The 17196-nt window shown below is 47.9% G+C and overlaps 1 non-coding gene across 1 annotated transcript; it reads right to left on the bottom strand.

The window, feature by feature from the left end:
• Positions 1–14690: 14690 nt before the first annotated feature.
• LOC149328075 (U5 spliceosomal RNA) lies at positions 14691–14818 on the bottom strand. The gene has a single exon (XR_016285880.1). It is a non-coding gene; the product is annotated as a U5 spliceosomal RNA (small nuclear RNA).
• Between the last annotated feature and the right edge of the window lie 2378 nt (positions 14819–17196).

Raw genomic sequence — 17196 nt, 5'->3', positions numbered from 1 at the left:
CATCAATATCAATATCATCATGGTGGGCACAAACAACGAGACAGACGCGCACTGCCTCGCCGCACTTACTCACATCGAAATGAACGGAAAAAAACTCGGAGATGTCACGTTAACGACTAACTGCGCGTAAGATAACCGCAGTATTGTCTAGTAGAGGGAAAATGTGAGTAGTGACGCACAGCACACACCCTCATACGTTATGATGAAGCACTACAACGACAGAAGCGAACACGTAAACATGCATTCTACGCGCGGCGCCGGCGCGACCCGCAGTCCACCGGGCCGCGCGCGCCGATAGATGGCGACTGGTGTCGAGAGTAGGGGCGCGCCAGCAGCCTGCGTGTGAGGGTAAAAGAATCTGGTCTATAAAGCTGAGCTTGCCTCGCTCTCCGGGCACTTACGAGGCGGCCAGGTGTTGGGATGCCGCCTAGAAGCAGGGCTGATTTGAACGAGAAGCGAAAGCTTCAGAGTGCCACAGAGACCGCTGAAGAGCGGGATGAACGTCTGGCTAAGCGGCGTGCTCAATATGCGGCTCGGCGACAACGTTCTACAACAACTGAAGAACAAAGCGAGGAACTTTACCAAGCCTAGCCATCAATATGCGTCGCATCTGACTAGGCTTAACCTTAGCTAAGCCTCAGCCATTTTTTTTCCCCAGCAGTATGTACCAACTAGCTCAACTCTCCGTTTCATGGAAGCTGATGATGACGACGGCGTGCAATCCACAACGCGAGTGTGTGTTGCAGTTAAACACGAGGCCTGATCGGCTGCGGCGATGGCACGGCGCTCTCATGCAGTGACCAGCAAAGCTGATCTGTTCGCGCCGCGGCTGTTTCGAAACCCACTCGCGGCAATATTTCATTTCTCCGGGTTGGCCCATGTCACCCTCTTACAAAGTCGCGTTTATTTCCCGCAATTTTCCGCATCACGTGACTAACTTCAGAGCCGACATCACAAAACTGCATTTCCCTGTTTAGAAGGCCAATATTGCTTTCGCACCAGATGAAACTTTGCACTATGGTCACAACTGCCGAATTGCAGACGCGAGAAAAGAAAACACAGTAAAGAAGAACGGGCTCGTTTTACTGCCACAATTTATGAGACGAAGTGTTTTTTTTTGTTTCACGGCGCATAAGCAACGGAGGCTATCTTAAGCGATTAAGGCTTAACTGTTAACAAAAAAATGATAATCACGGGTTTCATGTTAAGCATGTACAATGATGAGGAGTACCGGTCACTGGCCAAGGTCAGTTACGGCTCCCTTGTTCACTCTAATTGTTCACTTTAATTATTACGATAGTGAACAAGGGAGCCGCAGTGCTCCCGAAACGTAAAAACAATTTGCATCTTTATTAACCTTGGCCATTGACCAGTACTCCTCATCACCATAATAGCTGACCAGACGGTATGCCGTGAAACCCTCGATTAAAGCATGTACAATCTACCAGAAGCAGTGCACGGGAGACGTCTCAAAATACATTCGCAGCAAAGGCACCTGCCTCCGACGCCACTTACTCTGTAACCATCTTGATGCAGCTAGCGTGCAAGAAATAGAGTAAATTTAATCTCCAACGTGATGGGAGCCGCAAAAAAACAGTCTGCTGCATGCAAGATCGCGTTCTTTCAGGAGCGATCGCTTCCTCTCCGTATTAGCGTCACCTGTGTGATTGTAGAGCTGTCTTCGTTTCTCGTGACCAGTCCTTCCAGCTGACCAGTTTGAGCCACATCAAGGCGGCCATGCGACTCGCAATCACCGCAGCGTCGGCGACCAGTGGGTCGGTGGTACCGGAACTGAGCCACCCATAGCTCAGTGATGACACGTACAGACTGGTGTCATTCGCAAAGAACATGCAGTCCGCCGTTCTGCTGTCGGGGTTGTCTCGAAACCAGGGCACGCCTCGTCGAACTGCCTCCTTTCTGGTGTCGAACTCGAAGTTCAAAGCCAAGAACAAGTTCCGGAAGAAGCCCTGGGAGGTCAGATGCGGCACGGCTGGCTCTCTGAAGACCAGGTCTCCAGGTAGTATGAGCGATATGCTGGCGACTACGGCCCGGAAGTGGTCAGTGTCGTTTCCGGCTGCCATCAGCCGCCGAAGTGGGTCATAGTCAATGAACCGTCGCCGTGTGGCTTCGAATATTTTGTGCAGCTGGCGGTCCTTAGCGGGGGTCGCGAGTGCCGCCACGTACGTTACGTGCCATAGGTGATAGTTCCGGCGTACGTGTTTTTCACAGACGTCCTCGCTACGCATATCAGGTGAACTTAGCGTGCTGTCCTGTGTAATGTAACACATGGCTTGCAGAGTGCCAAGAAGCATCAGGTACAATGACGCCAACGGCTGATGGTCTGCGTCTATCAGAAGCCGAACGTCCGCAAAGAGGCCCGCTTTAGCTATGGCAGAAATTATTTTCGCACGGTCGACATCTTTTTATTTATTTTGTAACGGGGGGGTTGTTTATTACGAGGTACTGGGGCGACGGGAACGGCGACGGCAGCAGTCCGGGATCAGGTCGGCGAAGGACACACAAGCGTAGCGCTGGCCCAAGACTCTCGAGAGCACTGTCTCCTCGTCGTCGTCTTTGCAAACCATCAGACGCATCTTCTTCTTTAGCCTTACAATTTATTTATTCAAATACCTCACGGGCTCCGACTAGAGTATTATGTGAGGGGGGTTACATAATATAACATACATCTATAAGGAACTCGAGCAATATGGTCTTGAATTGGGACGCTTCAAGATGTCGGAAAGCATTTCTGATCTCCTTAAAAGACACGGATGATCGTTTTTGCGAGGCAGCCGGAAATTTCTGTTCCCACTTCGAGACGTCCTCATTGGTATAATTAGTGCCAAAGTGCGAATTAAGGATGGAGAGAGTGACAGCGTAGCAGGAAGCATCGCAATTATGTTTGTAGTCACCGACCCGAGGTGTCCATCTAAAGAACATGAGCCATGGTGTTTCGCCTGCTGAGCTCAATACTTCGAAGATGGACGGCAGGCCGTACCGCTTATTCACCACAAGGGCCAAACGAAGTAAGCTTGCGCCACTTGTTCGCGTGGTGGTGTTGGCGATTTCTAGCACGGCCGCCGCAACATCCCGGACTCGCTGGTCCTCCTGCCATATCTCTTTGATGCACGATGTGTAAAGGGTGTGAAGTGCGGTTGCAGCCTCACTGCTGTTGTCCTGGGTGCCCTTGATGATGTCAGAGGTGACATCCAACTGCAAAAAAAAATGGCTGGGGTTCAACAGGGCTTGAAACCACAGCGAAAGCTTTCTTAAGCTGGTCTCCACTGTCTGAAATGAAATGTCAAGATCAAGGTTCAAGTTCAAAGGTCAAGGTCAGTTACCCAATGGTCAAAGCCATATGATAAAGTGGTCGTGCTAACATTGCCCCGCCGCGGTGGCTCAGTGGTTACGGCGCTCGGCTGCTGACCCGAAAGACGCGGGTTCGATTCCGGCCGTGGCGGCTGAATTTCTTGAAGGCGGAATTCTGGAGGCACATGTGCTGTGAGATGTCAGTGCACGTTAAAGAACCCCAGGTGGTCGAAATTTCCGGAGCCCTTCACTACGGCGTCTCTCATAGCCTCAGTCGCTTTGGGACGTTAAACCCCAATAAAGTAAACTAAACTAACATAGCTTGGGCAATACCACATACCACGACGCAGTTAAGTTCTGTTTGACCTTGTGAGGCATTGAAGGTCATTATCGATGTGGCGCCCACTGTCTCAAATCAAAGGTCAAGTGCAAGGTCAAGGGTAAAGGTTAAGGTAAGGTACCCAACATTGATCACGTGGTCGTATACTGCCATAGCTTGGTCATTAGCTTGGCCCATACCATCCCGCAGTTTGGTTTGACCTTGTGAGGCACTGAAGGTCATTGTCAATGTGGCGCCCACTGTCTCATCAAAGTTCAAGTCCAAGGTCAAGGGTTAAGGTTAAGGTAAGGTACCCAATGGTCATGATCACGTGCTCGTATACTACCATAGCTTGGACCATACCACCACGCAGTTTTCTTTGACCTTGTGCGGCATTGAAGATCATTGTCGATATGGCGCCCACTGTCTTATATCAAAGGTCAAGTTCAAGGTCAAGGGTAAAGGTTAAGGTCCGGTACCCAATGGTCATAGTCATATGATCATGTGGTCATACTACCATAGCTTGGCCATACCACCACGCAGTTAAGTTTGATCGTGTGAGGCATTGAAGGTCACTGTCTCATCCAGATCGAAATCAGAAGTTGTTCCACGAGGAATGAGGCTCTCGCTCTGAAACCCAATAGTGGCCTAGAGCTAAGCGCCTCATTCAAGATCTGTTCTGAAACTTACAAAGTTGCCCTACAGGAACCCAAATCTCCCGAAACGCGGCTATTCAAGGAGACTCGCGTAACACCATTGCGTCATTCGCTCTATTAAAGGACATCTGGTGGAAATCAAAAACAGAGTTGTCGATAGCCATCTTCTGTGTGCGGTTTGTTGGTTGCGCAGTACTAACAATATGACAAGCTCGAGAAATGTGAAACCGAAGATAATGTTACTGTTCACCACATATCTTAACAAAAAGAAAAAGACGCGGTGTCTCGACACCGGTTTGGTACGGTTTGATGTTGGGGGTTTAACGTCCCAAAGCGACTCAGGGTATGAGAGACGCGGTAGTGAAGGGCTCAGGAAATTTAAACCACCTGGGGTTCTTAAACGTGCACTGACAGCGCACAGTACACAGGCCTCTAGAATTTCGCCTCCGTCGAAATTCAACCGCCGCGGCCGGGATCGAACCCGCGTCTTTCGGGTCAGCAGCCGAGCACCATAACCACTGAGCCACCGCGGCGGCTGTCTCGACACTAGACATGCCACAGCTGTCAAGCAGAGGTGCTCCTGTTCGTAGCCACTGGTTAGTCCGTTGATTATACATACATGCAGGTCGTGGCTGATTGATATTCAACAAAAACTACGCTGGCCAGTATTTCCGGGAAACTATCCGGGGTAAAGGTCCTCGCCGCCCTTACTGCATGTCAAATTTGTAAACCTCCGCGTTCATTTGCTAGGAAATGAAAATATTACCTACGTGGTTAGGATAGTTGGCGCTAGTTGCGATTGGTCAACTGAGGTCATGTGACCGTAGTACGTTTGGGTACAACGGCTTTGAAATGGCAGCTTCGAGTAGTGCGCAGCTGAAGTTTCGAGCTCGGGTGCTTAAACACACAGAAGTCTGCCGCAACCTTCCCATTGACACTCGCAGGGAACTGGATTTTTCTATTTTAGTTGTTGAGAAACTGCCCACTTAGTCAACAACGCAAAAAAATATTAGATTCCGATATCATCATCAGCCCGACTATACCCACTGCAAGGCAAAGGGCTGTTTCGTAACTCTCCACATTACCTTATCTTGCGCGAGCTGCAGTCACATTCTCTCCGCAAACTTCTTAGTCTCCTCCGTCCACTTAGCACTCTGTCGCCTCCTGCTACGCTTGCCCTCTGTTGGAATCTGGTCCGTTACCCTTAACGACCGTCGGTTATCTTGCCTTCGCATCACATGTTCTGTTCATGCCTATTTCATGTTTCTCATGTTTTGATTTCGACCAGGAATATCAATAACTCGTGTTTCACTATCATTAACCCACTCTGCTCTCATCGTGCCTCTTAACTATACACCTATCATTTGTCTTTCCATTGGCCGCTGAGGTCTGCTGAAATTAAGTTAAAGCTTTGTCCTTAGCCTCCACGTCGCTCTTTCATAGGTGAGTTCCAGAAGCATACAACTGTTATACACTTTCCTCTTGAGGGATAATCGTAAACTGCCGTTCACAATCCGAAAGTACCTGCCAAATGCACTCGATCCGATACCCATTCTTACTTTCCTGGTTATTTCATCTCCGGATTCCGGACCTGCGGTCACTACTTGCTCTACATAGTAAATATATTCCCTCACCACTGCCAACGATTCTCTGCCTGTGTTATATAAGTTAGGTTTATTTCCGACACTGTTGAACATCGTTTCTTTTATATTCCCGAAAGAATTTTATTAGATCCCGGCCGCGGCGGTCGAATTTCAATGAAGGCGAAATTCTAGAGGCCCACGTACTGTGCGAACTCAGTGCACATTAAGAAACCCCGAATGGTCGAAATATTCGGAGCCCTTCACTACGGCGTCCCTCATACCCTGAGTGGCTTTGGGACGTTAAACCCGCATAAACCAAACCAAACAAAACCACTTTTCTTTATATTATATTTTGGGCCTATTGTTCTGCTTTGCGTGTTTGAGTCTTTGATCATGCTTTGCAATTTGTCTCTTGCGGTACCAAACAAGGAAATATCAACGAATCATCGATTTACAAGTTAATCCCCATTTACTTTTTCCAATCCAGATCATGCATACTTCGTGTAAACTCATAATGAAGAGTACCGGAGAGATCGTCACCTCACATCCTTCTTGATTAATATCTGATTTATTTTTCAGAGAAGAGCTATGGCGTCTGTGAAGCCGCTGTAGATATTTTTCACTACTTTTACGCATGCCTCTTCTATGCTCCGGCTCCGCAATTCCTGCATGATAGCTGTAATTGACTGAGTCAACTGCTTTCTCGTAATCAATGAGAGCTAAATATAGCGATTGGTTACATTCTGCGCAGCTCTCTGTGATTTATTTGGTAATGTGAATATGGGGTTTTGTGGGGTAGCCTTTGAGACAGGCAGCCTGGTTCTTTTGTTGTTCCGTTCGCGATTGCGTCAGTAAATACCTTGTAGGCAACGAAGAGTCCGAAATAGTCTATTGTGTAATAAAGGCATTTCCGGGGCCTTCAGGTTTTTAGAAATTAAGAAAATTGATATAGATTGCAGTCAGCAGGTAAATAAGATTGTATATTTTGCTACTGCGACCATTAAATAAGAGTTACAGCTCTTGTTCGCCATCCTGCTCTTCGTAGAAAATCTCGAGGTGTAATATTGTTGGAAACTTTCCTGCCTGTACTAAGCAAGCAAACTTTCATTATTGAGCATACACGTCGAAGTTACGCGAAACGGTACGGCTTTTTGAATGGTCAAAAATATCTCGGTAAATTTTTGAGGAACATGGATTTTTTTTCTTCTTGTGGGTATACACCAGGCACATGGTTACGGCTCTCAAAATCCGAGAAGATGAAGTTCTAGAGTGCCGACCAATTGCTGAAGTTGATATTGCTCACACCAGGCGCCTCTCTACAAGACTGCCTCGTGCGACCACGTGAGCAGTGGGATATTTTTTATGGCGTCAAAATTCTCCAAAAAGGGCCGCATCGATGAGGTATGCAAATTGTTTGCAAATCAATAGCAGTTAGAATTATTGGCTGCACACTGGATTAAAGGTCATTATTTAAAATTGCCGCACCATAGCTATCGCTGCGGTGGCTCAGTGGTTAGAGCGCTCGCCTACTCAGCCGGAGTACCTGGGTTCGAACCCTACCGTGGCGGCCGCGTTTTGATGGAGGCGAAACGCAAAAGACACCCGTGTGCTGTGCGATGTCAGCGAACGTTAAAGGTCTCCAGTTGGTCGAAATTATTCCGGAGCCCTCCACTATGACACCGCTATCATCTTTTCTTCTTTCACTCCCTTCTTTGTCCCTTCCTTACGGCGCGGTTCGGATGTCCACCGAGATATGTCAGAGAGTTACTGCGCCATTTCCTTTCCTCAAAAACAATTTTTGCGCTGTAAATCCGAAACAGTTTGTGCTATCTTCGCTTCCGATACTCACCGAAAGACTTTTGCCGAAAGAAAGAACATTACAGCAGCCACTTCCAAATGCCTGTGGAAGGGCAGGAAATAGCAGCATATATTTATTAAGCAGGGATTACTACTGGCGGCACTCCTCTTGATTGATGATAAGTATTAGAACATATGGTACCCTCTGCGCAGTAAAAGTATCTGTCCTTTAGAAATTCAGATATCCATGCATAAATGTAACTGCGCAAGTCTGCTAAGTTAAATAGTATGTTCTATACTATCATAGGCTTTTGCTACATCAAGAGTCACCAAAGCTGAAACTTCTCTTCTGCGTGTCGAGAGCCGGATTCTACCCTCTAGATCCACATGCGCGGTCCATATAGAGCATCCGCGATGAAAGCCAATCTGTGCTGAGCTAAGGCCATTAACATCCTGAACATGTTTTGTGAGACGACTGTGCACTACCCTTTCAATCAATTTGACTAAATTTGAAGTTAGCGCAATTGGCCGAATATTATCTAAGACGTACCCTTTACCTGCATCTTTCCTCAATAAAATAATTTTCGCTATCTTCCAAATGCTTGGAATCCATGCATTTTTCAATGAAGTATTGACAATATCTAAGAGGTTGCTTGTAAAATCCTGGGCTAAAATTTTAATCATACCTACAGTGACACCATCTTGTACGGAAGTTGAGGGATGCATCATTGCCAGGACTGAGAGGAGCTCTGATGCATCAACCTCGGTATAATCCAAGGACGGTCTGATTCCGCGCAGAGGGACGTTTCTTTCAGTCTGGAAACGTACCGCTAGTCCCTGAGCAATACTATCCAGGGTTTTCTGAGCCTTTTGGGGTGATAACACTGTTGAAGAAGTAAGCTGAGGGACTGGAGAACAATTGTTACGTTCCATGAATCTATACAGGGCCTTCCGATTACGAGGATTTGAAAGATAAGTGTTCAAATTTTGGTTATAGTCCTCCTTGGATTTTGCAATTGTTCTTTTCAAAGATGCAGAAAAAAATGTGTAATTTAACCAATTTGTTGGACTCTGGTGGCAGGATAGCCTCTTACAGGCCGCTTTTCTGCAACGATAGGCCTTCTAACATTCTTCTGTCCACCAGGGAGACGGCTGTTTATTAGAGGCTGTTGCGGGCACAGTGAATATGGCATGGTCTACTGCACTTTGCAAAATTGAAACCGGCTGCTGAGCTCTGTCATCCCGGCTAGTACTGACTATAGAGGCAAGTGAGGCGGACATCAAACTTTTATAAATATTGTGATTGACAAATTTATGGTTTACACAATTATTTTGTGCGGAGATAACCGGATAGTGAAAGTTATAGGAAAGTGGTCCCTAGATGTACCCGAATCTTCTGTCAACCAATCGGTCACCTCTAGCCTACCTGCTGATAATGTTAAGTCAATGGCTGAGCGAGCACCACCTCGCATAAATGTTATATCTCTTGAATTACAGCGGCGTACAGCATTTGCCGACAGCCACGACCAGATAAGCTGTCCGCAGGAATCAGTGCGACTTCCCAATTCACTGTGGTGGGAATAAAAATCTCCCGCAATAACTACACTGCTAGCGCCAGCCACCAAGCTGTCTATGCAGTCTGTCCTGTGTACACCTAAAGGAAAGTGGGTATTAGCAATTGTAATATCAGCAGACTGCGGAAATGAAATTTTGAGCGCTAAAAGTTCACAGTCAGGGAGAAGAATTTTCTTAGAGATAGATGCCTGATGACATCAGGCCACATCACGCAACGACAACGCATGCATGATAAAAGCTGTGACGTAACATCGAAGACAACGCCACCCTACTACAAAAAGGGATGATCGCCTTCGCCGCCTCGGGAATCGTGGCCGCGCTGTTCACCAACTAAGACGTGCTTTTTGCTGTCGTAGGATCGCTTCGCGCCGTGCTGCCCATCTGCTGATTGACCCTGGTCGTCGAAGGAGCAGCCGCACGGCCCTCGCCACATCACGCAACGACAACGCATGCATGATAAAAGCTGTGACGTAACATCGAAGACAACGCCACCCTACTACAAAAAGGGATGATCGCCTTCGCCGCCTCGGGAATCGTGGCCACGCTGTTCACCAACTAAGACGTGCTTTTTGCTGTCGTAGGTAGGAATTTTCCCTATTCATTTCGTCTCTTTGAACTCAAAGTCTGTGGCCATTGATTCCCAACTGACTCGTGATTCTGTGATTTGCTTTCCCTTGGTTCCCTGCTTTTTATTTAATGGGGATTGATGTGTGTACGTACCGAGCGCGCATTGGCACGTTTTTCGCTCACCAGCGTCGTGATCACACTCATGATTGTGGCTGGAGAGGGGCACCCGGACTAATCCGCGTGCTTTGCCCAAGACCGTCTGTGGTGCTGCTGACTCTTTTTTCATTGTTACTGCTTTGTTCAGGGGATGTCGAGGCAAACCCTGGTCCAAAGATGGACGACGTTTTAGCTCTCATCAGTGAATGCCATAGTGAAACCACAGCCACCCTAGCTGCAATCAAAAAAGACATAATCAGCATAAAAACGCGGGTTAAAAACATTGAACAGAACATCGGAAGTGTCCCCGAAATTGGGAACAATGTCGAGGCGGTGAAGTTGGGCATCGCAAAAACAAGTGAAGAGCTGGCAGATGTAGTAGACGACATGAATAACCGCATGAGACGAAACAATCTGCTCATCAAAGGCCTCCCCGAAGAAGAACAGGAGGGTTTTGCCGAATCTGAACGTATTGTGAAGAATTTCTTCTCCACCCACCTCGATTTAAACGTCACTGACATCGAACGTGCTCATCGTATAGGACAGCGCCGCTCAGGAATTAACAGACCATTAATTGTGAAATTTCTCAACTTTAAAACAAAAACAGAGGCTTTGCGCAACGCTCACAAACTGAAGGACTTGGAATCAATGACAGTATGGCTGGAGGAGGACTTCTCTCCCAAGATTAAGTTAGCGCGCAAGAAGTTGCGAGACTTCGTCAAGACAAATCGGGACGAAAAGGAACGTTTCCGCATACGCTTCAACAAATTGCATTTTAGGTTTATTGGTTTGGTTTATTGGGGTTTAACGTCCCAAAGCGACTGAGGCTATGAGAGACGCCGTAGTGAAGGGCTCCGGAAATTTCGACCACCTGGGGTTCTTTAACGTGCACTGACATCGCACAGCACACGGGCCTCTAGAATTTCGCCTTCAAGAAATTCAGCCGCCGCAGCCGGGATCGAACCCGCGTCGTTCGGGTCAGCAGCCGAGCGCCGTAGCCACTGAGCCACCGCGGCGGGACAAATTGCATTTTAGGGGGAGTACCTTTATGTATGATGCAGCTACTGGCAGTGTCGTAGTAATACGCCAAAATAGACCGAGCACAGAACGAGACGAAGAAGCTTCGGCCGAAACCAGCCAAACCAACTCTCAGCCAAGCGAAGAACAACCAAACAAAATTTCAGACTGACTTCCCCCGCCCGGCCATAGCAAACACATGGACACCAATAACGTTTCGGTTCTCTTGGCAAACTTCCGTAGTATAATACCGAAACTTCACGTTCTCAATTCATTCATCTACACATGTTCCGCGGATGTCATTGTCGGCACTGAAACCTGGCTTTCGGACGACATCCCCGACTCTGAATTGTCATTTCCGCCTTCGTTTCAAATTTTTCGTAAAGATAGGATCGGTTCTCGAGGGGGAAGAGTAATCATAACAATAAAAACGGAATTTCGCCTGACTGTTACACCTATTGACACAGGACTGGAAATGATTTGTGTCTCGGCACATGTTGGAACTAGAAAAATTATCTTAGGAGTTCTTTACAGACCTCCTGACTCTGCATCTGATTTTACTGATTCCCTGAATGAAGCCTTAGAGCAGATAACACTTAAACATCCCAAATCAATTCTTGTCCTGTGCGGAGATTTTAGCTATCCTTCTATCAACTGGTTGGATTATTCTGTCAGCCATCATAATAACCAAGCCGAATGTATTTGCTTTTCCAATCTGATGCAACTTTATCAACTAACTCAGCTGGTTCGTGAACCCACACGTGGCGATAATACCTTAGATCTAGTTTTCACCAACCATCCTGACCATGCGTCCGCTTCTGTGCTGGAGGAAATCAGCGACCACAAGATTATTCACTGCCGCTTCAGCTTGCCTCGCCCTGATAACGCAAGGATCAGCAAAGAGATACTGGATTACGCACGTGCAGATATACCTAAAATGAATAGCATTCTAACAAGCTTTGCAGCTGATTTCCGCCACGACTTCACTAAACGTACTACGAATGAAAACTGGTGCTTATTTCGTGATAAATTAAAAGAACTTGAGAAGATATGCGTTCCCAAATTCACAATCTCAAACCGAATAAATGATCCCTGGTTCACTAACGAATGCAAAAGGTACTTAAACAGAAAAAAGAGGGTATACAGAAGAGCTTCAAGAACTAATGCACCACTCGACTGGATGAAATATAAGGAAATTGCTGCGCTTACTGAAAGAAAACTCGAAGAAGAAAAACAAAAATACTATAACGACACACTTCCGAAACTATTAAAAAGTGATCCCAAAAAGTTTTGGCGTACTGTAAATCCTAAAAGCAGCAACATTTCACCAGCACTAACTACAGGAGAGGGCTCGCCCTTACCGTTAGACGAGTGCGCCGAAATCTTCAACAAATCTTTTTGTGACATGTTCACAAAAGAACTCCTCACTGATAATTTACCGCCCATTTCTCCAGCATACATACGGTTTCAATTCGCACCTATTACTATCACAACAAATGGCGTCGCCCGCGCAATCGACAAGCTAGAACTAAAAAAGGCCCCAGGACCCGATGGGATCAGTACAAAGATTCTCAAACTAACATGTCACGAATCATCTGGTTTGCTCGCGCTGATATTTAAACAATCTCTGGATACAGGACAGCTCCCGGACGACTGGAAACAAGCACACATCATTCCCGTACACAAATCAGGAAGTAACACCGATCCAAACAATTTCAGGTCTATCTCACTTACTTGTATCTGCTGCAAACTACTAGAGCATATCTTCTTTTCCCACATCATGAACCATCTGAACCTAAATAACTTACTTCTCGAGAACCAGCACGGATTCCGCCAAACCGATCATGCCAGTAACAACTCTTTGAGCTTGTGACTGACCTTCATCAATCCGTACACATGTCTCATCTCACAGACGCCATTTTCATTGACTTTACAAAAGCTTTTGACCGTGTTGCCCACAAACGCCTACTGCTAAAGACCCGAAATTTACAGCTCGACGACAAAACAACTACATGGATAGAGCAATTCCTAACCTATCGTTACCAGTCGGTCAAAATTGAGAACCTCATTTCTAAACCCACTCGCGTATTATCCGGTGTCCCGCAGGGCTCAGTATTAGGGCCATTACTTTTTCTAATTTATATAAACGACATAGCCTCTAATATTACTTCATCAATACGGCTTTTCGCAGATGACTGCGTAATATACAGGCAGATAACCACCCCGACTGATGCACTAGCTCTCCAATCAGATCTAACAGAACTAACTGAATGGTGTTCAACGTGGCAGATGGATATTAATGTCAGCAAAACTAAGCATGTAAGATTCTCTAGCGTAGCAGAAATATCACAGAATAATTACCGGTTAAATAATAGTGGAATTGACTCCGTGTCGTGTATAAAATATCTGGGAGTGTTTTTCAGTCAGAACTTAACCTGGGATGCTCACATTGAATACATAACTAATAAAGCCTTTAAAAAAATTGGTCTCTTGAAACGCCGTCTACCCCTTGCGAACGCTGAAACACGGCACAGCGCTTATACAACGCTTATCAGGTCGTCTGTTGAATCCGCTTCTGTTATATGGAACCCCTCCCACGCGATTCTTACAAATGCTCTAGAAGCAGTACAAAATAAAGCCGTCAGATTCATACTGTCATCCTACTCACGTCATCAAAGCGTATCAGCAAAGAAGCAAGCCATGAATCTTCAACCTCTTGCTACACGTAGAAAGTTCGCCCGGTTGTCATTATTTCACACCTTATACTATAACGAAACGCCGTTCTCCCGAAATCATATCTTTCCTGCACCTCATTGTTCAGCTCGCCTGGATCATGCGCATAAGGTACGTCCGATTTTCGCTCGCACACTAAATTACCAGAAGTCACCGCTGGTTTTGTCAATTAATGAATGGAACTCATTGCCTTCCAGCATTGTCGGCCATACTGAATTATTATCGTTTCAAACAGCTTTACTAACATTTTTGAACACAGAAAATGCGTCATAGAGTGCTAGATGATTTACCGTGTCCGTGACTTTTTGGCGGTCCTTTATTTGCTTTGCCATTTCTTGTGTGCTGAACAGCTCCGGAGCCTCTTTTGTGTGCCATTGTATTTTTAGTTACTTATTTTGCCATAATTATTACTCACTTGTTTGAACGTGTTGAATTTTGCGGTTTCAATGTGTTATACTGCACTTAACCAAATGTTACCCAAACTCTGCCTTCTGTATATTTACCATCATTTGTTATGAGTTGATTTGTTATGTGTGCTTTCTTTTAATCATTCGCCCCCTATGTAATGCCCTCTTTTGGGTCTTTAGGGTAAATAAATAAATAAATATGTGTTTAGAAAGCATGATTACCAATCCGCCTCCCCTACCAGCATTTCGATCTAATCTGAAAATTCGAAAGTTTTTCCTTGAAAATGATTTATAAGGTGACAACCACGTTTCTTGTAAAAGCACGATATCAGGGTTGTGTTTCTGAATAAGTAGTTCTAGATCTGGAAGAGAAGAGAGTATGGAGCGGCAATTCCATTGTAACACTTTGATACCTGCAATGATTACTGACGAACTGAAGATGCAGACACCGCCTCTTTGAGGAAATCAACATTGGGAAGAAGTTTTGGTGGTCCTTTTCTAGCTTTCATCTCATGAGAATTAGATTTAGATGGTGACGAGGAAGCACGACGCTTCTGCGAAAAAAAAAATTAGACCTCACCGAAACGGGCAAGGCCTCACAAAAATTGGCCTATAGGCTCACTGGAATGCCCCTCCCCACGGTGATCTTTAGCAAAAGGCGAAAGATCAGTACGCCGAATTGAGGAGAGGCCTTTCTCGTCTTTGTTAGCCACTGACCGAAGCGCTGGGTATCATTTTTTTATTTTGAACACTTGCCATATATGGTATAGAAAGGCTGTAGTTAAGCTAGAGTAAGTGGTTGAGGATATTCTCTTCAAGAAACCTGACCAAGCTTGTAGGGTCTGCTCGCGGGCAGCTCAAATCCCGCGCCGCTCACCGCGGGTAGCCTCGACCCCTTCTTCCCGAGTAGTGGGGCGGGGGGAGCGAGGCTAGGAGGAAGCCTTCTTAAGGCGCGACCGCGAAGGCTGTATCTCTCTTTTGGACCAGCTCTCCCGACACCTGATCCCCGCTGCCCAACGACGCCCGACCCTCTGCCATGTGTAATAAACCTCTTTGTACAAAGACCTTCCTTCGAGTCACTGTCTGTGCGCCCCCCGCGCAGAGGAATCGCCCACAAATAATGGCGCCCAGCGTGCGGCATTAATTAACACCTTGTGGACGATTTCTCTGCCGATTTTGGGACGTGCAGCCAGACTCGTGGCAGGCCCTCTTTGTTCGGGGCCACGTCGGACCGCTAGGGTTAAGGAGCAGGTCAGGCGGAATGTTCGCGGGGTAGCGACTTGTGCAGTGTTTTGAATTTGTTAGAGGCTTCGTGTTATTTATGTAGTTTTCGAGCGTTTTCTGTTGTGTATTTCCGTGTGTTTGTAGATAGATTGTTGTGTATATGAATGTTTTTGTTGTCATGAGCCGTTAGCCGGTGCGGCGGGACAGTTGACGCGGGCTTTCCTGGGAAAAGTAGCGCGCAGGGTAGAGCCTCGTATTTTCTCCGTCAATTAGCGCGAACTATGCCTCCCAAAAAGGATGTTTCAGCCACGGCTTTGGATGGCGGGGCAGCCGGTAGTGAGACGGCCGACGCGGCGGCCGTAATGGGGCAGGTGACTGAGATGTTTGCCTCATTAGCCCGTCAGCTCGGTTCGGTGGCTGGCGCCAACCAGGCAGCAGCATCGGTAGCATCGGCGACAGCATCGCGCCTGCGGATAAATATGGCGGTCCCCTCCTTTTCCGGGTACACGAACGCGAAATCAGTCCACGAGTTTTTACTACAACTCGAGGACTACCAGCCAGCTCTGGGCGCCCCAGATGACGTGATGCTAGGGCAGGTCCTGCCTGTAGCACTCGTCGAGAGCGCGGCGCGATGGAGGCGCTGCCAGCCGACTTTCCAGTCGATGGCGGACTTCAAAGACCGTTTCCGCGCCGAGTTCTTGCCGCCTGATTATGAGCGCCGGATGCTGGAGGAGCTCGCGTTGCGCACCCAACACCCAGAGGAAAGCCTCCTCGAGTACGTACGCGCAATGCAGGAGCTGTACAAGAGGGCAGATCCGACGGCAACCGACCGAGATCAGGTTGCGCGTGTGATCAGGCACCGGCACCGGCCATCCACGCGTCAAGCCGTATCTGCGGGGCCGCAGTTTTACAAACCTCGAGGTCCTAGCGCAGGAGGCCAAGACCGTGCAGGCGGATTTACTGGCGGAACTGCGCTACCAGCCGCCCCCCAGGCCAGCCGAATCGCTAGAACCGGGACGCGCATGGGATGGAGGCCGAGAATACGCGATGAGGGCTCGGAGCGCCGAGGTAATGGCCGTGGAAAGCCAGGCGGAACCCCCTGTTGTCCCTCGCGCGCTAGACCCGTACGCGTTCGAGCAGCGGCGTCGTGCCGGCCTCACAGGCCGCACGCCGAGCGAGCGTCAGGAATGCGCGGAGAAAGGGGAGAGTCGTAACCAACCGCTTCGTGGAACGAGGGGTCCTCCGTCCACGCGGGGGGTGAACGACCGGCTTTGCTGGAATTGCAACCAGCCCGGCCACATGGCACGCGAGTGCCAAGCTAGGCGTATGCAGGGAAACGCCAGACGCTGGCGGTGATGTCTGGTGGCACCGGCCTTTCACCGTCAGCGGTAGAATTTCATGGTTGTCAAGGCGCTAGTCAGGAAAAGAACTCCCGCGCCGGCGACGGGGAGGCCTTTGTCCCGCTCGCCTGTAGAGCTCAGGGAGTCGTTCCGCGCTCAAGCCCATTTATGCTAGTGCAGTTAGCGGGTCGATGCTACTCCGCACTCGTAGACACGGGCTCAACGCTGTCACTGGTCGGTGACGAGGTGTACGATGCCTGCCGGATAGGTAACATCCGTGTCAGACCGGCCGAAACCACGTTAAGCTTAGCAGCTGGGGCGGCAAAGGCAAAGGGAGCAGTGCGTCTTACGATGCGCTTTGACGGCAGAAAGCGGAGACATCGCGTCGTCTATCTGCCTGGCTTGTCGATACCAGTAATTCTGGGAAGGGATTTTCTCTCGAGCGAAGGCATTGTGCTCGACATGGGGGAGAATGGTTATCTTTACAGCCCGCTCGCCCCCCTCATTCACTTC

The sequence above is a fragment of the Amblyomma mixtum genome, chromosome 9 (genome assembly GCF_055824585.1).
Source record: "Amblyomma mixtum isolate Tamu chromosome 9, ASM5582458v1, whole genome shotgun sequence".
NCBI classification, from domain to species: domain Eukaryota; kingdom Metazoa; phylum Arthropoda; class Arachnida; order Ixodida; family Ixodidae; genus Amblyomma; species Amblyomma mixtum.
Note: the sequence above shows the minus strand (reverse complement) of the source record. Positions and strands in the feature narration are given on the sequence as shown.